At 37.3% G+C, this 26,544-nt stretch overlaps 1 long non-coding RNA gene across 6 annotated transcripts in view; it reads left to right on the plus strand.

Annotated features, from left to right (window-relative positions):
- LOC138109746 (uncharacterized) overlaps positions 1-26,544 on the plus strand; it is a 233,093-nt gene that overhangs the window by 90,787 nt on the left and 115,762 nt on the right. The gene's annotated exons all lie outside the window — the stretch shown is intronic.

Here is a 26,544-nt window from a genome sequence, read left to right on the forward strand (position 1 = left end):
TGGCGATTGCATCGTTTTGATTGAAAATGGTGAGCTTTTCTTTGAGGGTTTTGTGCAGCAACAGGGAAAAGAAACATCTTTAAGATTATGAAATGTAAATATTTGTGCAAAAACCAAGAGTTCACTGAGCCTGATGAGGCTAGATCACCTTTTAAACAGATTTAAATCTGGTGTTTTCTTTTTATAGAGCTGAGTAGGCTTTTTGCAATACCAGGCCACCCTTTGGAGGTTGTCCTTTACTTACAGGAACTTTTCTCTAGTCCTACAAAATATTTTCTTAGGGCCATGGGGGAATCCTATTTCTTGCCAACATAATCTAAGTAATTTCTGCTGTGCTATGTGGGGTTCCTTCAGATTTTTCAAGAACACATCAGAAGAGAGAGACCCCAAGTTAGTCCCAGTGTGCTTATGTCACTGACCAGGTTTTTAAAGGTAGTTCCAGTGTAAGTCCTGTTTAGGGAATTGTAGAAAAGATGTACAAAAATATAAAAATAAGCATGGCTTTTAAAATCAGCAGGTATACAGTTATCAAGTTCTTGATATGGTTAATTATTTGGACATGGTTAAAAATAAGAATGTGGAGTTTGAATTGAATAGAAACAGCAATTACAAGAACTAAAAGAGCCCACAGTTGTGAAAGTCTTGCCAGGCATCAGTTCCAAGGATCTGCTAATGAATTATTAAACTGAACTGTGGCCCTGAAAATAGATTTTTTTTTTTTTTTAAGAGAGGGAGAAAATGACATCTCTTGAATGATCTGAAATAAATGACAGTAATTGACTTTGAAAGTGTTGTGAGGATATTATGAAGATACCATCTGATTCATACATTTCTGCATCAATTTCATGGTTTAAAGTAAACACAGAGATGCCTAATTACATCTTTGTGCAGCTGTCAGGCTACTTTTATCTTTGATTAGAGTTATGCTTTCAGTCTGTGATAGAACACCAATTATTACAGGTATAGACTTGGAGTGAAGGAAATAACTTGAAATACACCAAATGATCTGAAAATAATTAGGTATGTGCTAAGGGGCACTTAGGACTAGAACTGAGCAAAAACTCACGGTGAAAATGTTTTCCTAAATGTTATTCCCCCCCCTGCCCCAAAAGAACCCCAAAAGAAAAACATTTGGGAAAATTTTATTAACTTGGATAATTAAATACTATAGTTCCATATTGCTTCTTTTAGGAAACCCAGTAAGACACTTTGAGCATGCAAGCATCTGAGAACCAAAAAATAGGCACACATTCTCACACTGTCTCTTTTTGTCAATCTCTCTGCTGTTCTTTTGCCTCTATGAAGACTTGCACTGATGATACCAGTGTCTGAAATAATATTGCTGTACACAAATGCATCACTTTCCATTCTCCTAACCTTAACATGAAGTTATTTGCTGTAACCTTGAAATATTAAAATAATTGAAACGATAAGATGAAATATAGCCCAGGGCAAATTTTGAGTAGGAAAAAAACAGCAAAGATAAAGTTTCTTGAGGAGACTGCAGTTGTGCCATCAATGGGAACAAAACTACTGGGGTGGTTCCATAAAGAAAAAATGTCTTAGGCCCTCAAGGAGGAAGCTGGAGATCAAAGAGGATCCTTATCTTCACACAAAAGTCTCTGAGTGAGCACAGGTAGGCAGGCAAGCAAGTGAAGACCACCTGAGGGAGAGAGAATAATTACATGGGTATCAAGTTATGCTGCTTCTCCTTTAAAATGATGGAAGATAATGGGGATAAAAATTGTAAGAAAATTTTGCAAGCAGTCCTGATAACTCTTACTTAATGGGGAAATAAAACCACTTGTTTTTGGAGAGGCTTGAGTTACTGTGTCACTTGCACTTTAATTTTTACCTGAATGTTCACCTGTGATTCTATGAACAATGGTTGGGATTGCATTGCATGTGGAATTTAATAAAAGAGATAATCATAATTCCATGAATTGTCTGCCAGGAGAAGCTCTATATAGTTCTTCAAAAATTAAAGTGCAGAATCCCCGGCTTGTCACAGGTGGGAGTGCAAATACACAGCTTCTTCTATAACTATATCCTTTAAACCCTGGTAACAAAATGCTCACAAGGAGTTTGTTCATTCTGAATCTTCTAGAGAGGCCACAGACAGTATCAGTGCACCAGAATCTAGGTTTAAAGTGAATTGAAAAGTTTAACTTCTGGCTAATATTTAACTGGCCTGAGTTTGATCTTTCACAATGCATCTTAGATATGAGCAGTTCAGCTGAAGTGAAAGCATTTCAGTTTCTTTGAGTTTTCTAATTTTTGGTCTGAAGGAATAGTTTTTTCTTTCTGGAGGGGGGGAAAGAAATCCACTTTCTGTTAAAAAGACTACATCCTATTTCTAACAGGGATAAAAGCCTGCACTGAGACAGCAAAAAAGGCCAGGCCTTGTTCTGTACTTTTTCTTTGTAGTGTTTAGTTTTCCAATTACTCTCAGTAAATCTGATTTTTTTTTAGATGAACAGTAATATTTCATATGGAAATATGAAATTTTACATATAATTGAAAGTATTTTATTTTTAAGATTGCTACCAAAATTGTCAGACCAGCTGGTGAGTTTGATTCCATTAGTCCTTCTCAATGGCATAGGTCTTAACAGCATATTATACAATAAGCTGCTTGTGCTGCCAATTAGTCTGTGGGATGCAGGTATCAAATTGTGTGGAAGTCTATAGGACTGAGGACTAAGGATGCTGTGTTTTATATATATTAGTTCTGTCTTCCCAGCTGTTGGGGTTTCAAATACATCTAGTAATTAAATCAGTGTGTGGTGCTCATAACATTTGCTTTTTAACCCTGTTACAGCACAAATCTCTATCATAATATTTTGTTTTTTCTATAAATAGCTGTATCCTGTGGTTAAACCAGAAGATACAATGCCTGAACAAGGCATTTTTTTCGGCCTTTAAAAAAAGTAAAGATAAATAACTGACTTCAGGTTCCATCTAGTTGCTTAGATTGGCTCTGTAAATAAAAATAATTAAGTCCTTTAGAATACTCTGCATCCTACACAAGCTTTAATTTCCTGAAAAAGACTTTACCATATCTTTTCTGTGTTTTTCAGTGAGTTCTCTAGATGATCCATGAGATAGAATAAGGAAATGGTGAGGGTCATTTTTCTTATATAAAAAGTAAATTAATGATAGAAAAAGTACAGATATGTGTAGCAGAATATGTCAAAGGCGTGCCAAGTGAGAAATGTCCATAATTCATCGGGAAATGTTATAACAGACTATACAGATACTGTTTTTAGTTGCACTGATAGATCCACAGGTAAACTTTGATTAACAGTTTCCATGTACTGGGATAAAGCAACTGGGATTTGTAGACTTCTTGCCTGGAATGTGCAACAGTACTGAAAGTCGTAAAGAGAATAAAACCTCTCCCAAGTGATTTCCTGGTCATCCCTGTTGCTTCACATATATTGTTTTAATTTTACAATCTGGAGCAGGTTTTCTGAAACTGAGTGTTTGCAGTTTGGTTAGAATCACGCCTGAGGTAGCTTAGGGATTCCCCTGCAAACATCTGTCTCACTTGTCTTTCACTGCATCTGTTCAGATTAGGACAATGTTACATTCATTTTAGTCTCTTACTTTTTTTTTTTTTTTGAGGTAGTAAAATCTCAGTTTAAGTGGGTGTTTTAAAATACCATTTAGCTGCTGAGAAGTGTTTGGGTTTGTTGCAGGGCAGACTTGGTCTGCCTTCTACAAGCTGCAGTAGAGGTCAACTCTTGGATTGTACAAAGCAAAGTGCTTCACTTAATTCCATGGGGCTTTCATCACTATATCCCATACTGCCTACCTCCTGTCTCAGGTGTTACAATCAAAGTATTAAAAAAACTGCAAAGCAACTCAACATACTTGTTCCCCAAACCCTCCCTCCCTGCCCCCAGCTTCTTTACTTACTGCAATACTTTTGGTTTGTGCATTGGGAGCATTCCTCTCAGTGCTGCTGTCTTCTCTGGTTCAAACAGCTGTCAAAAGGCAGAAGAAACTGGGTAGTTTCTTAATGACTCTTTTGAGGTTACTGTATGTTGTGTACATATACATACCTATACACAGTTTTTATCAGTGAATTCTTGCATGAATTTTCAATACCATGGTACCAGAGTACATGTTATCACAGTCATGTGTTCATGTCCTTATCTCCAAGCACTTTCTATCTTTGCTGTTTCTCATCACAATATGTAGTTAGCAGTGGAAGATCAGGAAGACCAAGTGCTTTCTGTGCTCTCCTTCCTGTGTTTCCAGTTGCAATTCAATGCATAGGATGTTTTCTTACATCAGGTGTGACACAGAAGCATCCAAGTCTACTTTTTTGGTGGAAGTATTGTCAACTATATAACTGCAGTACTAAGGAACTACCAAATTAGAGAAGTTCTTGGGGCAGTTCACAGATTGTAATTACTAAAAAAAAAAAAAAAAAAAAAAAAAAAAGAGTCATGCAGGTTTCTCATTTTTCACCTTGGGTATTGATGTACCCAGGCTGATTTTTCCCTGAATAGATTGTAGAAAAAGAATGATTAGTCTGACTTCATAACAGGATACAGAGAAGCTGCATTCTCCCTGCTGTGTCCTTGGTAATATTACTTACAAAAATGCCTAGTATTAACTTTAGAATAGCCAAGGACAGAAAATCAATGGTTTGTTTAGGAAACCATCCTAAAAGTCTCTGCTCTAAAAATATCTGGATTAGTTGGTGTAATGGTGATTTTTTTTTTTCTATTGTGTTGTAGAGTGCACTGTCAAAATTTCCTTCCACTTTTCACATACTTCTTTAACTAGCTTTTTGATTGTTTTTCTAGTATCTCTTCCTACTGTTCTGTAATGCCTGTTTTCTGGTAGTAGAAAACTGGCCTTGTGGATCATTTATGAACAATTTCTTATGAATTTTAACACCATGATATATATTATTCTGGTACTGATTAGACTGTCAATATTGTCTCACCACTCTGACTTGATTCCCTTGGTTGTGCACACACAGACTGCAGTAATTTTCTTACGGTGCAAAGACGAGTAAAGTCTTTTTCTCATTGTCTGAGAAAGACATTGGTGTCTCCTTTACAACTGGTCTGCTTGGCTACATTTTTAAGAAAGTAAAGATTTAGCTATAACCATGTGATTACTTAAGTTATACCGATGCTTAAACATCTGCAGTATCTGGGCATTAGCTTTCCTCCCCTCTCCTCTGAATAATAAAGACTTGTAGTATTAGAAATACCATCCTTCTCCCTCTCCCTTTAAGTTTGGGTTTAGTTTCTAGCTTTATTCTCTTCCACTTTTAGCCATAAATCCCTTCTCCCAGATTCTCCTTGACCCTCAGCATATTTCATTTATGGGCTTTCTAGTTTCTCCTTGACTAATCATCTTGTATTTTTTTAATAGCCTGAAGAACTTTAACCAAAATGCCATTTTTAATCTCATTTTCTGTTTCCAGCATGCATTTTAGTAATCCTCTTTTCTTATACTACTTGCAATTAATGTATCCCATTAGTGTCCCAGACTATCAATGTGTCATTTGCTCAAAGGATTAATGTTGAAAAATGTATTAACACTAATACATAGTAAATGAGAGGGATTCCTCTTATGCCTCTGACTTCAGCATGCTCACTGGAAACAAGAATGCTGCTTTACCTGGAGTCCTAACTAGAATGAGCATAAAATAGTAACAAGGACTACTTCTTAACAGATGGATTCTCCAAGACATTAATTAAAACCCATTTCCAGTAGTAGGCAATATTTTCCTGTTGCGAATCCTCTTGTGGTTGTGTGCTGTATGCTTTTATGGTGGCAGTCTTTGCCAAATCAGCCTGCAGAAGTAAAGGTTAACTAATTATTGAAATATTGCACTGAATTAGCTTTATAGCTACAGTTTTGAGAGGAAAGAAGAGTACAAATACAGATTTGTGGTCTTCTTGGACCTCTTCAGTTCTGACCAGGCCCTGACAGGAGTAAAACAAACCTTCAGAAGGATTATGCTCTATCACCTTGGAAAAATGCTTTCCTGTGGAGAGGTCAGGTACTCAATGTGCATCCTGGTGCGTGCAGGTTTGATTCAAGGTGCGTGCAGGCAGTGTTAAAGTAGATGAGTAGATGATCTCCAGTTACCCCTTCCAAGCTTGGCATTTCTGTAATTGTTCCTAGGATGTGAAGAGGACATTTGAATTGGATTTTATAACTGATGAAACCTTAAAATGACTAAGTAGATTAGAAACTACTCACAGAAACACTGGGAGTCAGGCTCCTGGTTTTGTAATAACTGAGTTCATTCAGTGATGTCTGAGAGCCCTGGTGCATGAGGATGGTTTTGTCTGTTGTTTCTGTTGCCTGCATGATCTCATTTACATTTGAAATATAAAATAGTGGTTTCCTTTTTTCATGTGTGTCTGTTTGCAAGACTTTTAACATCAATTCTCAAAAACCAACCTAAATCCAGTGGTCATAAATGGTCCGTTCAATGTCTTTAAAAAGAATAAGTTGCTAACAGCTGATGGTATAGTGAATATCAGGCAGTAGACACTTAAAACATTTTGAAGACAGTTGAAACTGTGTCCAAAAAGAGTTTAGTCAGGGTCTGAATCGTGTTTTAGCCTTATAGCTTTATTCTTACATAAGAGGATTCAGGATGGGCAGATAGGAAGCTTCAACCGTATGACCCATCATTAGAGATGATCTAATCCTGCAAGCCAGTTAAGGCAGCATGATCATTAGAGCTGAATGGAAAATGAAAAAAATGAAAATTAGGAAGTAAATCAGAAAGTTAATTTGATTGTTTGAAATAGTTGTTGATGTTATTAATTGATGGTTGGATCGCTTCCCAGATGGTATTGTTGAGAAAATTGTCATTTCGTGCTCTATTATGCAGAGGAAAGGAGATGTACTATTCCCATCACTAAATTAAAAAGTACCTGCATTGAGGAAGGAATTCAGAGGAAGATTGAAAGGTACTCATTCTTCCAAAGTCCATACATGTGTTATGCTTGCGTGCTTTCAAAGATGCTTGGCTTCAGCAGTACACTTGCAGAGTGTGACAGCATGGGAATAAATGTTTGCATTTCTGAGATTCAAAACTAAGCAGGTGCTACTTTTCAACCATTAGTTAAACTGATAGGGCAAGTGACAGGGCTCTTAATTCTTTTCTGTCAGTTATCAAGGCTTGATACTTTGTCTTGTTTGCAAATGCTTATTGCAAAATTCTGAAATAAACTTCAAATGTTTAAGAGCCTTGCTCTTCAGTGAATGCCATGATATGTAATTTTTGGGGAACAGATTTGTGCCTGTTTGGATTTCATGGACAAGGACCACTTTCCATATGTTGGGAATTTGGACTTTTCTTAGTATTCTACAGGCAACTTGAATAATTTCCAAGCTCTCCCAGCCATCAGTCTTAAAATTCACTAGTGTGCAAATGTGGCATCTGGATCTTCTTCAGAACCAGAATGTGACACATTGCAGAAAGGCAGAACAGTCTGGATAATATTGTTGAATATTTTTGTAGATGAGTTCTTAGTTTTGTCGGTCTTTTTCAGCTTGTGATATTAAAAATAGAAATATTTAGTGTGTTCATTTCTTATCTTGCAAAATGACTTGCTGTATGAATTGACCCACATTCCTTAATAAGAAATAATTTTAAGCCAACCTTAATGTGCAGCTTGATATAGATCTTACAGTTGCCATTAATTATCTGATACAAAGACAGTGCTAAATTTATGATGCAAGCTGTTAACTGGGTGTTAAGGCAATGTTATTTAACATAGTTCAATTAGTGTTTTGTTGACATTAGGAAGTAATTGAAACGATTTGGAGGTTGCTCTTAATGGTCAGTTATTGTCTAGTCTTAACTCATCGCTTGAATATGATTTGATATCATTTTCTGAAACCATAGAGTATCCTTAAGTCACTGTGATTCTTGCAATTGTTACTTTCGACTGTTATTGCTACTATTAATTTGTTCAATTAGGCTTTGATTTTTTTTTTTCCTTAGAAATGTGAAACCACACAGTTTTCATTTTGGACCTCCATTGTTTTTTTATAATTTTTCCCTGCCTCTGTTCAACTGTCTTTTGGAAAATCTGTTTTGACTATAGACCTTTAAGACTTGCATAGGGCCTAAATTCAACATAAATGTGCTGGCTTTCAAAAAATACTAATTGTAATTTTTGGCCTGATGCTTTCTTTGCACAGCCCTGAGACTGTTGCTTGTACATCGTTGCCATGTATATCCTCACAGGACCCTGCTATCTCATTCTGACTATTTCCACAATACCTGCTTTGTTTCTTTTCTTCTCTGCAGATGTAGTTAGGATTTGGATCTCGCAATGGAAGTTCTTCTACTTGTTCTGTGGTAATTGAAACCCAGCACATCTTATCCCATTCACTAAATTGCAAAGCTGTTTCAAAGACCTTGCAGGACTTAAAAGTACCTGCAATCATTATTCTTCAGTTACAAATTAGAGTTCTTACTGACATCTTTTCAAATGTGTCTGGCAGTACAACCCGGGGGAGACTTCAGTCAGTGGCTTTCCTTTGAACAAGGTTCTCTTGTGATTGACTTGAACACATCAGGGAAAAAAGAAAGAATGGGAACTGTGTCTAATTTTTTTTTTCCTGAGTGCTAGTAAATTAACAAAAAGAGGCATTATTTAGAAAAAAATGGTGAAATGTATGTACTTAACTCCAAAAGTATAATCCTGGAAACCTGAAACTTGTTTATTGACTAATCCTGAAAGCACAAAGTCTGAATAGGAGCTTCATTGATAATTTCACTTATTTTTTTATTTGTGAGAGAACACATCTAACACACAGCTTTACTTTCTTGGAATACCTCAAAAAGACCGGAAAGTTTTAATGCAAATCAAAGCTTATGTTACTTACAGTCCTCATCAACTTGTGGTTGGTGTTGTTGATTCCTTGTAACTACTAGTTGCTTATCTTGTGATTAAGCTTTTAGGTTTATTAAATACAGGCATAAGTTGTGACAATATAGCTGCAAAATTAAGGGAAAATTAGACCATGAAGAATGAATTAACACCTTGTCATTCACTCCTTTTACATTTTAGCAAACAAAAGCAATACCACTCCTATATATTTCAGCTATATAAAGCTTATGCAGCCTTGTTCACATCGAAGATTTAGTGAGGTTTCAGAGTTCCAGAATATCTCCCAATGTAGCAAGAAGAGTCCTCTGCTGAGGAATGGTAGTGTGGGTTTTAACAAAAATGAAGTTCTGGTCTCAGTGCAGAAAAGAAAGGAACTGCCCTTATTTCTAAAATGACATATGATATCCCTTTGCTTAATCCCTGAATGAAGTGCAGGAGATGGAAGCAAGTATGAGGCTGGGGACTCGGAGAGGAGGCAGGAACTCCTGAGTAGAGGCAGGACGGTGGTAACACTAAACTAGGATAAACAAGAGAGTAAAGGTGGTATTACCTTTTTATTTTTTGTTAGTTAATTTTTTTTTTTTTTTTTTACTATTGGGATTCTATTTTAGGATCCCTGTTTCTGTAAACTGTATAGGAAGCCTGAATGTCTGACATGAGATCTTAGAATGCTTAATGCTTATATAGAAATGCTACAAAAATTCATCTTCATGGTGCCTAATTGATTTCTGGACCTTGCTGCAAAGGGCTCTATAGTAAAAACACTCATTTCACTGACATACTGCCTTTTCTTAATTGAGATCAGAAAATCAAGTGCTTCCAGAAAGTGGGATGCTGCAAGCCTATATTAAATTTGCCATTTATTTCTAGTGTTATGTTAAAAGCTTGTATTAACCTTCTTTACAAGGATTGATATTTAAATGGAAAACTAAACAGTTAATGGCATTACTGAATTATCTAATGTGGAAAGATAATGGTTTGTATTATCTGCAGTCTTGATTACAGGAAAAGTTCTATCATTTTGTATCTATTTACGATAAGAAGCAAACTCTGTCTTTTTCTCCTCCATTTTTTTTCTGCTAAGTGAGAGGTGACTTTTTTCTTCCCCCGAAACTTTTTGATTGTCCTTTCTCTACCAGTCAACACTGATCAGAATAATTTTATGGCAACCCTTGTATCATCAATTTCAAATGAGGTTTATATCCTTCTATGTTTCTTCCTTAGTACATGCAGTGGCAGAGAGAAAATACCTGATAGAGAATTTAGAATTCCAGGCAAAGTTGTAACAGTACTTAGCAGAATTTTATTTGATAATATTAATCTAAACCAGAGGATTTGTTTGGTGTTGGCCTAGTAAGTTTGAGTCAGAATCAATATTGCACCCAGATCTCCTCAGTCTGAGTGTATTATCTTTACTGCAGTTTCTTCTCTTAAAATATACGTGTGTATGTATACACACAGACACACACATATGCACAGACATGTTTGCATTTGAACTACAATACAATTACCAAGACATTGGATCATTAAGGCAAAAAATAATTCCAAGAGGTATATGGTTTTTGAACAAGAGACTAATGTGGAGAAAACAGATGTAACAGAGCCTGACTGCTCAGGCTCACTCGATTTCATGACTTCTGTGGAAAAATTGCATGCCTGCTTAGCTGTTGTAGCTATACAAAAGCACAGCCACTGTTTGTGTAGCACAGAACATTTTCTGAATTGTGGAAGGGATGAGAACCAGAAGACATGTAACTTCTGACATCATAGCTCATAAGTTACAACTATTATAACTGGATTGTTTTAGTCTTAAATTTCTATTTTCAAAAATAAAAAAAAATATCATTTTTGATTGATTTGTAACCATTTATTTTCCATGTCCTGTTCATTTGCCTTCAAAGTCTGTTCTCTCAACTCTTAGATAAATTTCCACTATAAATTATTGTTATTTTGTTAGGTAGGCATAAATAAACAAGTCTATTCATTAAGTATTTTTATACCAAAATAATCTATAAAAAATGCTACATTTATTGCCTGTGGGCTTTTAAATTATTACTTTTCTCAGAACAGTTTAATGTCAGAGAAACCAATCAATATCAGCCTAAAATGTTTATAGGATTATGTATAATGCTTATAATGTAATAATGTGCTACTTAGATTCCTGTAAAAGTTAAAAACTATAAACAAGCTTTTAAGTTCTTGATATCCAGGCTGCTGGTAGATATAAATTCTTTCAGGTTTTGGTAAATATAGTTTGATCTTTGTGACAAATGGGTGTAAATAGTTGTCAAGTGGGTTGAGAAGTTTCCGTGTCCTGCTGCATTGTCACTGGAGACAGAACCTTCTCTACTGTCAGTTACTGAATATTTTGTGAAGCTTTCCTGTGCGTTTTAACATCTAAAAGCTACACTCAACAAATCAGATTCTTCCTTTCTCTGGCCCTTTTATTTGTGATTTAACAAAGCTGCAGGGTTATGTCATCTCCATGAATATTTTCAATTATGTCTGTCCAATACTCAGATGAAAAGTTGGCTGTGTGGGTTGTTAGTGGTTTGCCCTAAAGGGTGAGAATCTGGATGAGCAATAGCAGCCATTCTACTAGATGTAGGAAAAGTGAACCAAATATAAACCTTTCTACCTTTACTCCTTCTTTTCCATTTTACGTTGGTGGGACAGGGTGTGATACGTTGCTTCTGTTCTGAAACCTATGCAAACTTTTTGCTCATAACTCTGGAGGCCACAGCCATAGTCTAAAGTGGTTTGATATGAGTTGGATGGAGGGGAAAAGGAAGAAATGGTAGGAAGATGTGAACATCCTCCCCTTTACAGGAAAAAGAGACCCAAACTCTCCTAGTATTCCAAAATTACCACAGACTGCATTTACAGCAGTTACCAAAGTCCTTAGAAATCTGAATCTTGGCCGTTGTCTTATATTATTGCATATGTGATCAGGCATTGGTGTTAATACTTCAAATGTCTGTGAACAATAACGTTGGCAAAATACAAAAACCCCACCTTGATCCCATGATCTGGGTATATTTGAATAAAGATCATCTAATCTTGCAGTCTAGTTATAACATAAAAATCTGTACAGCATTAAAAATGCTATTTTTCAGATATCAAAGTAAAGCTTGAGGCTAAAAGACCTCTGGCTTATTTCCAGTTTGCATCTATATGCCTTTGTGACTCTTACAATAAGAAACACTATATTCCTCCATCCCTGTGGCTCTCATGTAATTTATTTACCTGGGGAAGCTCTGCTTTTAGATGCAGCATCTGGTTTTCAATGATTTCCTGCTCTTAGCCAGCTGAATTGACTGAACAAGAAAGAGGTCAAATCTGTTGCCTGAGGTCACACATTGAATGAATGCCTGAGCTTGGATTTAAAGTGAGACCTGGAGTATTCCCTCTTGTTTCTTTGCTACTTGTAGTAAATACTTATTTTAAAATGTCAGGTATATTTGGGAATAATCAATCTGTATTATACACAAGTAGGAAATTATAATGCCTAACCTGGTATTTGCCAAGTACATACATAGTTCTTGCAAATGTTATCTGCCAAAGCAGCTAGAAATCAGGAAAATGGTAGAGTATTTTACAGTTACAAAATATAAACAAATATAAAAAATACTGTTAACTGGTAAATGAGGAGACACTTTTTAAAACTCAGATAATTATTTATGTTAATGGCAAATTTAGCACAATGCTATTTCCTATAATGTTATCCAAGTGAGAAGAAAATGTCTCCTTTATTCTTGTTCTCAAGAATAAATTATACTCTGGGTGTCTTTATAGAATCTGAATTAGAGGGCCATGCACCCCTGTCTAGCATTTTCCTAGTATTCTGCTTGAAGCATTCATTATTTTTAAAAAAATTAATCGTCATTAAGTTGCATGTTAGAAGTTGTAGAAATTCAGTCTCTCCTTCACTGTATTGTAAAACTTTAGTTGTGATTAAGGATATGGAAAAATGAGTTTATAGCTGACAGATATGAACACTTTTGTTATAGACTAAATATTTGTAAAGATCTTTTCTGTTTCTTCTGTGAGCAAAGACCCCAAATGTGTGTATCTACAGAGATGTTTTATTCAATTTGGAAAAAAAACACTTATATCATCAACAGGACTTCTCATGTCTCAAATCAAGCTAATTCTGAAATACTCTTTCACACTGAGAACTGAGATAATTCTGACTATTTTAAATTTTTCTATTAAAAAAAGTACTGCCACAGTCCTGTGCAATTATAATTGCAGCTTCTAGATGGAAACAACTCATCTGAAAAAGGACTCCCTTTTCTGGCTATTGTGAAGTTGCATACTCTTAAAACACCTAGGAGAGTAGTTGAAATGACAATCCAGTCTAAATGGAGTAGTAATAATTATGCTCCCAAATCCTGGAATGAACTTCACAGTCAGTCAGCAATAGTGCTTAACCATAATAGTTTAAACAGCTCCTGGGAACGTTAAGAAGTCCTCTCCATCATGCAGAGGCTGAAAGAAGAAAGAAGCTGGGTCAGTCAAGGAGAGACACAGTTCAATGAAAAATAGGAGAAAGCATTGACAGGAATTATTTTGACCCATGACACTTTTTTACTTTCTAGAGGTAATGAAAGGGACCCCTAGAAGAAATGCATGAGAAGTTTTGTCTTCTCTTCTTGGCTGTAGAAACAGTGTCGTATTAGCAGTCCTATAAATCCAGAAATAGGCTGGAATGATTTAGGAAAGACCATATATTTGTGAAATCAGGAGAGGTGTTGTAACCACTTGATTTTGCTTAGCAGGCTGTAGCTCCCCGAGAGCTCAGAGGGAGTTGCCTGGGGCAATGCGACCCAGTCACATCCCGCAGTCCATTTCGGACAGCCCTGCGATCTTGCTCTGGTCAGCCAGCAGCGTTACAACCAGGGATGACACAGGAGGCGAGAAAAGTCCCTCATAAGAGTTGGGATGGCTTTAATCACCCCTCGCCCCGCCCATCTCCAGACCCGGAGAGAGACCTCGTGGTCTGGGTGCGGGGTGGTTTTGCCAGGGGCGGGGTTGGGGTACAGGAGCAAATAGGGAGAAACCGAGGGAGCGGCCAGGGCTAGAGCAGAGGGGACCAGGAAGGGGAACATGGTGTCCCGAAAGCAGTGGGTTAACGGGCTACCACAGAGGGGCTTTATATATATATATATATATATATATATATATATATATATATTTTTTTTTTTTTTTTTTTTTTTTTTTTAAGAACCCACTGACTTGTTCATGGAATCTGGCAAGAAAACAAAATTGTTTCTGTAGGGGGCTCCCTGTTTTCTCCACAAAATGTCCCCAGGAAGTATAAGAGTGCTCTTCTTTACTGTAGTGTCCCAGGAGCATGTGAGTAGAGAGCAAGGAAGAGATCCTGAAAGGAGTATGAGATACAGCAAATCAGGGAAGAGGAAAGCCAAGGCAGGAGCCTGGAGCTGATGGCAAGAGGATCTGTGCAGCCTGTGAGACAGAATCTAGCTGTTTCTCTGAGCTGGCACTTGGAATAAATAAGCATTGGATTTGGAGACTGTTTGGGCCGTCTTTTATTTTATCCTATTATGCACGTGGAGGAAGGGTTTTCCTGCTGCCCCTATGCAGGGAGCCCACAGTCAGATTAAGTTTTTATTGAGATTCTGCTAAAGGACTGTAGCATAAAATAAGCTGTTGCAGTCAGTAGTTAACTCCCTTGCATGGATTTAAAATAAAGAAAAGAATGAGTTTCAAATAGTTAATGGCCAAGGTATTGATGGAATAATCAAACTAGTTAGGAATAGACTTCTACAGTTCTGTATTATAGAGGGAAAAGCTTTTTTTTTCTTGGTCTCAGTATTGTTTAGAAAACATGGGGTTTTTTTTTATTTGACACATCAAGAATGCATAGAACCTTTTCACTTAATTTCAAGTAGGCTTCCTTATTATCACTCTGCTGAAAATGCTTGAATTTATAGGAGGGCATTAAGTGAATAAGAGAGCTAGTGCTTAAGTAGAAAATATTCAGCTTGGCAGATCTAAAGAACTATTAGGTCATTCATGAAAGGAATTAGTGTTTTCCCTGAATCTTCATTTGGACATAACTTGGAAATATTTGCATCCTCTATACATCATAATGTTTCAACTCTGCTACCCAGCAAAGACAGGAGATATTTTGTTCTACCTCTTGTATGGATAAAGCTGGAAGTGACACAGACATAATAAAAAGCAAGGAGCAGAAGATATAAATGATTGCTGTTAGTTTAAAATGAGAGTCAAGAAAAAAAAGGCATCATTTGGATACTTCAAACATGTTTTGAAGCTGATGTTTTAAGTGTATGTGAATGTTGCATTGTTTTGAAGTTGCAATTAATAATGAATTACAAAACATTTTCTGCCTATATACTGGTACAACTAACAGATAACCTATAAAGTGGTACTGACTTCAACTAGGCCTAGACTTAGACCCTTTTAAAAATTAGACTTTCAGCAAATACAGTATATAGATTAAAATACATTCTTTTTCCTTATAGTCTCTATAGGCTTTTTTTTTGGTAAAGTTCCTTTTGAGGGTGCATTTTGCAATTGCTGCTTTTTTAAGTTTGCTGCAAGTTTCAGACTTATTCAACAAGTTTTCTACATAAAGTTTACTTAGAAAGAAATCTCTCCCTTTGCTACTTCACATGCACAAACCCCATACACCGTATATGTGCTCTGGAGGAACTCCAGGAATCCTGGATAGAACTCCTTGTAGCAAACGTGCTTTATGAGTGACGCTTGCACGGGAGCACCAAGCTCTTGCTGGGCAGTGATGGACTTCTTAAATGAAGTACAGGGGACAACAGCGCAGGCTGCAAAATGTACTTGAAAAATAGAAACAGATTTGTTAGCTTTCTGCTATCGTGGCTACAGTGACAGCAGGTATCAATTAATTTTTGGTTATGTTGGGGAAAGCTAGTCCTGTAGCTTAGTGCATAACCAAGCTGTAAGGAACTCCCCAGACCTGCTCTTTTTTAGAGGTATGATCTGTCCTGTATTAGTCATACCTCATCTGAAAACCTTTTACGATGTTTGCTATGAAGCGTAAGTGGTCCTGGAAGTGTCTAATACTGCTTTCCTCTGAAGAGCCAGAGGAAAGCTGCTGGATTTTTCCCGCAGTACAGTGTTGCTTTGGTAGATTTCCATCTGTTTATTAACCAGCACATGGCACCATCTGAAACATTCCTGTTGTCATAAAATGCCCAGCTATGATTAAAAGTTCTGTGTTGGAGGAGTAAAAGTATTTCACTGTCCTGCATAATACCAGGAAATAGAAGATTTGTGTATTTCCTTTCCATTGTCTGCTTTTTGGAACGTTATTCTTATCTCTTTATCTTTTCACTTTAGTGTGTAATTAAACTTCTTAGATGCAACAGTGCATACCAGTACCTTGTTCATTCTTCATTCTTTCACACTCTCCTTTTGAGAGTGGTTTTCATTGGTGTTTTTCTTGCAGCACACTAGATGTTGTAATGCTGTGCTTTGAATAGTCAAAAATTATTTCTTCAAGCTATTGCAAGGCTAAATTTGTATTCCAACCTTTGTATGTATATCTGGCTTGAAGGAAGCAGGTTGGTTTATAGAATTATTTATTTATTCATCAATTACTTGTTATTTATGTGGTTCCAGCAGGTGGATTTAAGGACTCATTGTTTGATACACATAGAGCTGAAGAAAAGTCTTTGCTTCAGAGAACTTAACCTTTAGGATCCCCATCATATCTATCTGCAAGGTGTGCATTCTTATTCTAGCTTCTAATTCTGTTAAATTTGGCATTTGTTTTCTCATCTATAAGGCACTGTTTTGGAAACAGGTCCCCTATACACAGGCTAGCAGTATCAGAGAGTTACTGCATTGTGATTTATTTTTTTTTCCTACTTGAAACCACTCACTTCATTTAAATTTCCATCAATTCAAAATTTTCTCTTCCCTTGAGTACGCTTTTTCCATATTTTTCGTTCAAAGTACTATTAATACTTTCTGATTATTCAGCAGAAAACTAAAAATGTCTCTTGAGCTACTCAGCCTGATTTAATTGGTTTTGGTGTATGGCAAGCTAAATTCAGATCTCCATTTATCAAACCCCAAGTCTCTCCCCTCCCCTAAAAGTGAGCGGTGCTCAGGTGAAAAAAAATCACGAGACAAAAAGTCTGTTTGAGACTGTGCATAAAGGATTTTGTAACATTCGCAAGGTCACTGCAGCGCAGGAATTAAAGGAAAGTTGGTGCTTGTATTTTTGAACCCCTCCCCCCTTCTGTGCTTCTCTAAGCCCCTAGACTCTTATTCCTGACAGCTTTCCAGGTTTCTCTGAATTGGTTTGAAGTAATATTTTTACTTTGTTCTTTGTTTCTCCATTTTTTACTTATATGGGAACAAAGAAAAAAGGGTGGGGGAGTGCATAAGAATATAAAATATTCTTTTCTTGTGTATCAAAGACAAGCAGTATATTCAGAGGGTCAAAGTTCCACTTTTTCCTGAAGAATTTAAATTCCTAGGTCCCTTGGGGGATGTGCAGTTGAGTAACCATCACCTTAAAACCTTTGTTTCCTGTTTAAATTTAACATGCTTTACCAGTTACCTTTGAAAATCCCCTCTCCTTCTTCAAACCCCTCTAAATTCTACCTGGTAAGCTTTTCTTACTTTGGACTTCTCAATCTTCAGGAAAGTTGAATCATTTCATTTAGCTTCATTTACATGCTTAAATAAAAGATCTGGGATGCATGTTTGTCCTAATCTTGGCTAAATGTCAATTGCCTAATTCGTCACAGTTTCAGAACTTGGACACTTTTATTTAAATTCTATTCTGTTACCACCCCACATACTGCTGGGTCTCTTAGTTTATTTTTCTCAAAGTGGATAGAAGAAGGAAAAGGCCCTCAGATCAAAGGTTAAAAGAATTAAGATTGTCCAGCCTGGAGAAAAGAAGGCTGTGGGGTGACCTAATTGCAGCCTTCTAGTATCCAAAGGAGCTTACAAGGAGGGTAGAAGATGATTTAGAAGGGTGTGTAGTGACAGGACAAGGCGGAATGGCTTCAAACAAAAGAGATTAGGCTTAGATTAGATGTTAGTTCTTTACTATAAGGGTGGTGAGGCACTGGCAGAGGTTGTCCAGAGAAGCTGTAGCTGCCTCATCTCTGGAAGTGTTCAAGGCCAGGCTGGATGGAGCTCTGAGCAACCTGGTCTAGTGGAAGGTGTTCCTGCTCACAGCAAGGGGGTTGGAACTAGATAACTAGATGATCTTGAAAGGTTCCTTCCAACCCAGGCCATTCTATGATGCTGTAAGAAAGTAATTCCTCCGTGGTCTTCGTGTCGTATTCCTGTCTAGGTCACCATTAAAATGGCTCAGTAGTGTAGGAGAAAGGTGAAGTTTGGGTAAGCCTTGTAGTCATATGCAGTTATACGGAGCATACAGTTGTCTATTAAGGATGCTGAATGCCACCATGGCTTCACCAAAAATAAAAAATTTCAATTTTTGATACAATATTTTTTTGGTTGACTAAATATTTGGAAAGCATGCCATTTATTTTGGGGTGTGAGAGTGGTTTTTTTTACACTGCTAAACTGCTTCATTCGAAGTTCGTAAGATCAAAAATGCTGGCATGAATAATGGAGAAGTCAAACTAACTCCTAACAGGTTGAGTTCAAGAGGAAGAAATAAATGAGAAACAATCTTTCTAGCAAAATCTCAGGAGCAGAACCCCTGGAGTGGGTTGGGGAATATTTCCTTTTTCCACTTATATTATGCTGTTTATTTATAGATGGGACTGGTTTCTCTCTGAAAATTTCAGGCCTGGCTGTTGTTTATGTAGTGAAGAGTTTGATGGCAGGAAGGGGGAGACACAGGAGCAGCACTCCTGCACATTTAATCTACCTTGTGAATAATGCTTAGTTAAGGCAAAGACACAAAGACACACCAGGATTAAAAAAAAAAAAATCCTTGCAATGCCTGTATGTACAATAGAAGGAAGACAGAAAATACAAAAAGAATACAAATTGAGGCTGCACTGAAGTTGAGCAAAAGGTGAATCAGGCCCTGAGCTTGGAGATCAGCATGCTGTTCAGATTTCTGGGAGATGGTGGAAAATAACTGAAATGATTACTGGGGTAATATGCAGACAGGAAGGTAATTCTTAAGAGCTTCAGCTCATTAAGTCCGTTTGTAGGAAGATTCTGGTATGGGGACACTGTGTTGAACTGAGTTACACAAATCAGAGATATGTCCCAATAACTGGTGTTTTAGCTAGAATCATAGGATTGGAGATGAGTGGGTGAGCTTAGCTGATTGGAACACTTTCTCACTCACATGCTGTGCCTGGTCTGTACGCCCAAGTTGGGTCTGCTCTACAGATGCCATATGGGATGCTGTACTGCCAGGCTCTTGAGTGGGACAGGTACATCCCCCTGCAGTAAAATGCTACTGAGGTGCTCAGGGACCAACCAACTCCTAGGGGCAAGAAGAAGAGATTTGAATGAAGGTTGTAATTTCTGATTATGATCCCTGTGCCTGATACAAACAATATTCAGGCTAACTTGACGATGCTGATGGGGAGAAATAGCTGTACCAAGGTATGCTTTGTCAGCAGCTTTGAAAATGCCAACACCACTAAAATTGCACCTCTTTGCCTTTTTAGGTACTTAAGCATGGTTTAGAAAACCATTGCATCACTTATGTGTGCTTTGTAGAGCAGTGAATATTCCTTTATAGGCAGGGACTGTCTTGGATACTGCATCTTGCAGAGAAAGCCCTTGTGTCATTTGAAGATCTAATTTGGGGACCTGTGGTAATACTGGCTGGGGCTGGCGGGCGGTGGGGGTGGAGTTCAGTAAGAGGTGGTGTTAAGTCATCAAGTTATTAGTCATAATTCCTAAGACAGTAAAAGTTACAAGTCCTAATTCTAAAGATAGTAATAGAACAAAAAAGAAAACAACATTTAGGTCAATGAATACACTTCTGTTCACATCAGAGTAGAAAGCTTAATTAACTGAGTGTTTTATGTCATTTGCAAACATCATACAGACTCTGTTCAACTGTACATCTGTTTTGTCAGTGCCAAGGGAATACTCAGGGCTCAGCTGATTTCCATGTCTGGAGTTCTCCTATGCAGTAATCTTCGATATTACTTTTAATTAATAAGAAAGACAATAATTAAAGTGTTCTTTTATCTTAAATCCTTTGACTTGCAGGCTGACTGACACCTCTAGCCTTTGCCTATCTGCTCCCTTTAAGGGCAGTGAGGAGGAGAGGCACTTGCCAATGCCTGGGGCAGTGTAGGGGAGAGGCTGAATTGCCAAGGGTCTGTTCTCTGCTCTGCTGCTGCCTCCTGCTTTTGGTACTTGGTCTCCAAAGGAGTCCCTGTCCACAGCCTCATTTGGATCTATAAACAATATAATAAAAGCCTGATATGCTTTTCAGAAAGTTCTATTATGTAGGAGAGCCAGTCCTTGCTGCCTGCAGGCTAGATATTGACTTTTAATACAGCCCCAAGCAAGTGAAACACTGCTCATAAATAGCCTCAAGAAGGACTGACCTCAAAGCACACCCTCAACACAATCCTTCTCCCAGTTACTTTCTATTCTGAAGGGCCAGTATCTCAGTGTTGCCTTATAGCAGTGATACATTACTGCTTTCTATTGCCTTGTTTTCAGCTGTTTTGCTCCTTTATGTTACAGTGCTATCGGTCCCATGCCCATCAATTCTTACATTACAATACAAAGAAGTGCATGCAATGTCCTGCTGATCCTGGGCTATTTCATTACTGCTTATGCACATCAGCTGTGCTCAGCTGCAGTGCTGGAGTTCAGAGTTTACAGTAAAATTCTTCATAAAAAGAACACAGACAATAAGAGCAGAAAGAGCTGGGTTTGTTTAAAGTAGCTTGAAGAAGTTTGCCCTCTCAGTAGTAGCCTCACCTTGGCTTTGTCTATGACCTGATGCTTGCACTGATACTGAATTAACAGTATTAATTTTCTTACTGCAGGCAAGGTCATAGTGATCAAGTGACTTAAACAGGTTTATAGTCCTAGGTACACTGACTCCTCATGCCTAATTTTTATTCTAGACAATTTCTTCTAGACATCAAATACTCATGAAAAATCAATGTTAAAACTCTCACTGTAGATGATTTGATATTTTCAGGAAAAGAGATGAATCTGTTAGATGTATTTTAAGAAATTTGCTGAAAAAGTTAATGGGACATCACTCACTCCCCACTTCCCAATTATTGGTATAGCTATGGTTGAGGACAACATTATAGTTTTAGGATCTAATAAAAATTTTAAAGAGTGAAAAGACTAGTAAAAAATGTGGAGATACTCTCAATGCAAAATCTTCTCTGGCAAGATGAAATAAAGTTATATCTCTATTAATACAGAAACTCACTGCACTTGAAGGGGCCTGCAATACAGCACTTGGCTTACTTGGGCTCATCTGTTGTTGACAATGCCCAGTAATGTCTGCAGCAAAAACGGCCTGCACATGTGGTTCCATTCATGAACTTTGTCCTTAGAGTAAGACTGATTAGAGACCTCATTTTACGGATTAAATAAGGCTTAAATATTTAAATTGCTCTTCTCTTGCAGATAATTCAATCAATCCAGATTTTTTTTTAATATGTGTGTTCTTACCTATAATTTAATTGCAAGCAAAAATTTATGTTTTGAGAAGTTAGAAAAGGAGGCAGTTCTTCCCAAAGAATCCAATTAATTTTCAAGTACTATTTTACAAATATTACTATTGCGGGGATGGACACATGTGCAATCTGCCACAGGCCAAGTAGGATGTGTATTTGTTTCTGATACTATAGGCATATAGGTGGTTTTGCTCTGTCAGTATTGTATGGTAAAATTACATCTTAATTTAACTTCTGGGAGCTGGTTTGTCTACTCGCACTTAGAGTATTTTATAGGATATAGGTGTCTGAGAAGTTTGAGAAAGCTGTATTATAAGCTTATCTAAAATAGCTGTGGGCATGTTGGTGTAAGACAAGGAAGGAAGTGCAAAAGAATCAGCGAGTGACGAGTAGAGAAGAATGTTTCCATCCATTCAAGTGAATTGTCACTTCATTCTTTGCTCTTTATTCATCAGCCACAAAAAAAGGCAAAAGGTAATGGAAAAAAAAAGGCAGGAAGGAGTTAAAACACTGCTTTGCTGTGCTGTAACTGATTCAGCTGTATCATCCATCTTACATGGCTAACTTTTAATCACTGTGGTAAAAACATGAAGGGTTGCAAAGAAGAAACTGTTGTTTCTGCATGGAAAAGAGTTATGGGCCAAATGGGCAAGTAAGGAATAGGCATCATTTAATATACTGGCACAGTGCAATAGGAGGGAGCAAATATGTTGAACTAGGAAAAAGATTTGAAAATGAGAACAACTTTTGAACTTTATATACCTGGAAAAGGGGAGCAATTGTGTGAATTCAAGTCAAGTGGTACTTAAAACAGCTGGGACTGGGAAAACAGCACAGTGGAAACTGCAGTTAATTTGAATTCTATGGAGATAAGTTAAAAGAGGATTAGAGTTGTATACAGAAAGTTTTGACAGTAAAAATGTGAGTTTCAGATATATACCAAATATGGTCATGTTTTGGATGCCTGAAGCGAGTGGGTCAGGGATGTCAAAGGCCCTTGCACTCAGATGGCAGGAAAGACAGTGAAGTTACCAGAAATGAGAGGGTATATACAGTAGGGTAGAGTGTAAGAGGAAAGATAAATATTGCAAATAAGACCAGACTGGTTATATTGACAGTGAAGTGCCAACAAGATTATGTTTGTGAGACAGCTGAAAGGCAGAATAGGAGAAAGTAATTGGAAAAGTAATTCTTTAAGTGGCCATCTACAAGGAATGCAGGAAGGTAAGTATGAGGTGCCTTAGACTAACACTTTGTGATACTGTTTGAAGTTATACCTTCAGTCTCTGGGTTTTTCACTCCTGTCCAAGAGTGAAAATCTTCTCATAGCTTGTGTTCACTATGATGCCATGGTGAAAACTAATCACTGGATTAAATATGCATGCAGATCAAAGGCTGCAGGTAGTGTACACTCAGTAGTGTGTAAAATATAATGCTAATAATAAAATACACGTATTAGGGATGTTTTCCCCACTTATGTCACAAGCCCCAAGAAATTTAAACTGGTCCCAAAAGCCACGAGGCATAGCATTGCATTGGTATTCAAAGAAGGAGGTGCTTTGAGGAAATTACATAGTTCAGCAAGATTTTGTCTATATTCTTGCTGAAATAAGTTTAATTCAAAACCACAGTTCATTCCTGTGGTATAGAGCATGATTTCTTTTTCTGAGATTGGTGACACTTATTCCCTTGTAGTATATATTTTGCTTGCAGTCTTTAAACTTCATTAATTTGTCACAGATTTTTTGCCATTATACTGCAATACTGACTACCTTTCCTCATAAAATGCATGAATCATTTACTTATTTTCCTAAGTGGTGGTGAATAGGGAAATTAAATGCGTTAATATATTCAACTTAACTAGGTGGCCAGACCTCAAAAAGAGCCTCAATGAGTCTCAGTCAGTTGGTTAGGTTAGACAAGCATGCAGCCATTTACTTAATCAAGAAATAGTTATCTCAGTGCACAGAGGTGTGAGGGTTTTTTATTTTTCAGATTTTTTTAGTGCTAGTATTATAGTATTTAAGACACTGTGAATTCATACACCTTTAGGGAGAAAGCATAACAACTTTCCTGGTAAAAAACCTGATAGTCTGTTATGTCTGAAGCTGTAAGTCTGCTGGTGGTCATTGCAGGTTGCTTCATGAAGTGTAACCCAATACTCTACAATAATGAATCCACCCTAATTGGATCTTGATGATCCTTGAGGGGGAAAAATGTACCCCTTGAGGGGGTGCAGGGTACTCTTTAGATCTTATTTCTAACCTTTCGGGCTCCTTGCAGATGGCGAGAATTGAAGTATTGTCGCAATGTTTCTCAGTACAGCTTCTGTAAATTAATCTGGTGTTCGAAACTAAGGTACTTGTCCCAGTAAGCCATACTTTTCAAAACAGAATCTTGGAGCTGTTTTTGATGATTTTGCCTGGAGTAGAAGCAGAGATGACTGATGGTTTTGGCTGGGGTAGAGTTAATTTTCTTCTCAGTGGCTGGTATGGGGCTGTGTTTTGGATTTGTGCTGAACACAGGGTTGACAATGTAGAGATGTTTCTGTTATTGCTGAGCAGGGCTAACACAGAGCCAAGGCCTTTTCTGCCTTTCATACTGCCATGCTGGGGAGGCAGGTGGGGGCTCCTGGGAGGTTGGGAGGAGACAGCCAGAACGGGTGACCCCAACTGACCAAAGGGGTATTCCAGACCATGTGACATCATGCTCAGCATATAAACTGCAGGGAAGAAGGAGGAAGAGGGGGCACATTTGGAGTGGTGGCGTTTGTCTTCCCAAGTCACTGTTACCCATGATGGGGCCCTGCTCTTCTGGCTGAATGCCTGCCTGCCCATGGGAAGCAGTGAATTAATTCCTTGGTTTTTTTTGCTTGTGTGCTCAGCTTTTGATTTCCCTCTTAAACTTTCTTTATCTCAACCCATGAGTTCTGTGGCTTTTACTCTTCCAATTCTCTCTCTGATCCTATGTGTGGGCAGTGAGCAAGCAGCTGTGTGGGTCTTGGCTGCCTGCTGAGGTTACAGATGACAAATACCATACACCTTGAAACCAAATTACTTATGGAATATCTGGCATAACGAATGCAAGAACTTAGCTAAAAAGAACTTAACATTTTAAAGAAAAATATTTTTTGCCAGAGAAATTCTAACAGTTCTTCCAAGCATGAATCAAACCCCAGGCATTTAACATCTGCAGTATAATCTTTCTCTCCTCTAAATTATTTTGATCTTTCCAAAGTGCAGTGCAAAACATTGCTGGGTTAAAAATGGGCCTGTGTCCTAAACAGAAAGTGGGATGGAAGAGCACAGTAATAAAGGGAAGAAAGTAATGCTTCAGGTTTTATGAAGAGCAACATGAAATGCCTGACCAAAAGAGCTAAGAACTGGAAAAAATGTTTGAAGCAGAGGAAATATGAGAAAAGGTGGAGAATGAAGGTAGAAACTAAAGTCTGTGCACCAGTGAAATTGATACTTTATTTGGATGCCTACTATTTTGGTTTTTCTTGGGCAAAAAATAAGGTGGTGCTGGCCAGGGGCTTGGCTTTTTACATCTTAAAGGTCAAAAAAGAGATATAAATGTCATTTAGGATCTTCACTTGTCTTAAACTCAATTTTTATTATTATCTTCTTCCAAAAGGTTTCTATCAGCTTTACTGTATTTTAAACATTTCAACAATATGAGGAAGGGTGCTTTAAATGAAAAATTTGTGATGATGGTATGTAACGTAATAAATCTTGTTTTGTAAGTTTACGCTTAGAGGGTTATATACCTGCAAGTTACTCTACAAGTATCAACCTTTGAAAGAATTGTCACATTATTTTAATTTTCTCACAGGTATCCTAGGGAAAAAATAATGTCACCATCATAGATGAAAAAAAATTCTGTATTTATGTGAGGTTTCTTCAGAGTTTTTCAGATAGAAGCGGGAGAACTCTTCACGAAAAGCGCTTTGTTGTCGTCATCTGTGAAATTGACTGATCAAGTTTGGGAGATACCTTATAAATTGGTTTTGTCCTGCACTGTGGTGGTATTCTTTTTTTGTGGGTTTTTTTTTTTTTTTTTTTTTTTTTTTTTTCTGGTAAATGTTTCCTATGATTTGTAAGTTTTCTTAGAGATCTTATGGTGGTCCAAAATATTCCATAGCTAAATAGTACTGAGTTTGCCTTGAGGCTGGGACAGAGTATTTTCTAAAACCAAACCTTTTAAGGTTGGAAGAGAATATGTGGTAATTAGATTCTGAAGATTGCATGCTAAACCCAAACTTTGTCTCAAACAATGCTAAGATCTATTTGTTATAAAATGTTATCTTGCTTATTGCTTTTAATTGTTTTGCAGCATGTGAATCCAGAGTGCAATTAGATATTGGCCACATCATTTTTTCATTGTTATAAAAAGGATATGCGTGAATGCGTTTGGTAATTCTGTGGTGTTTAAAATCATACTGTCATGGGAAGTGTCATGCTTTTGCTTCATAACCAGACAGTGTATGTTTTCAATAAAAACTTATTTAGGAAAGTACAACACATTCATCCTTGATATTTAAGCATATTCACATTGCAGAATGATTAATTGCATTCAGCCTTTTCATCCACTTCTAATTTTTCAGGGGACATAATTGGATGCAAATTGGCCAGTGTTAATCATTAGATACCACTAATTAAAAACAGAAGCTGTAGGTAATGGTATGATTATTGGTAGAAATAAATGAAGCAGATCAGGTAACACTTTTCTTCAGGGATTCATGACTTGTGCCTGAGCCTCATTAAATTCCAACATGTGAAGGTGCCCTGCTGGTAGAGGCTGCAGGAGAGCTGTATTTATAAATAACTTAAAAGTAACATAGGAGGGCAGTGCCTGAAAAAGGAGGTGTGGAACATTTCTGTGGCTCAAGGACTTAGCAGTTTAATGAATTAGAAACTTTAAAAAAGCCTTTTAATTAGGTGAAAACTGGTTTTGCATAACAAAAAGCCAGCTGAAAGAGAAACTAAGGGCATTTATTTTCTG

This window comes from Aphelocoma coerulescens, chromosome 4, assembly GCF_041296385.1.
Source record: "Aphelocoma coerulescens isolate FSJ_1873_10779 chromosome 4, UR_Acoe_1.0, whole genome shotgun sequence".
Classification (NCBI taxonomy): Eukaryota; Metazoa; Chordata; class Aves; order Passeriformes; family Corvidae; genus Aphelocoma; species Aphelocoma coerulescens.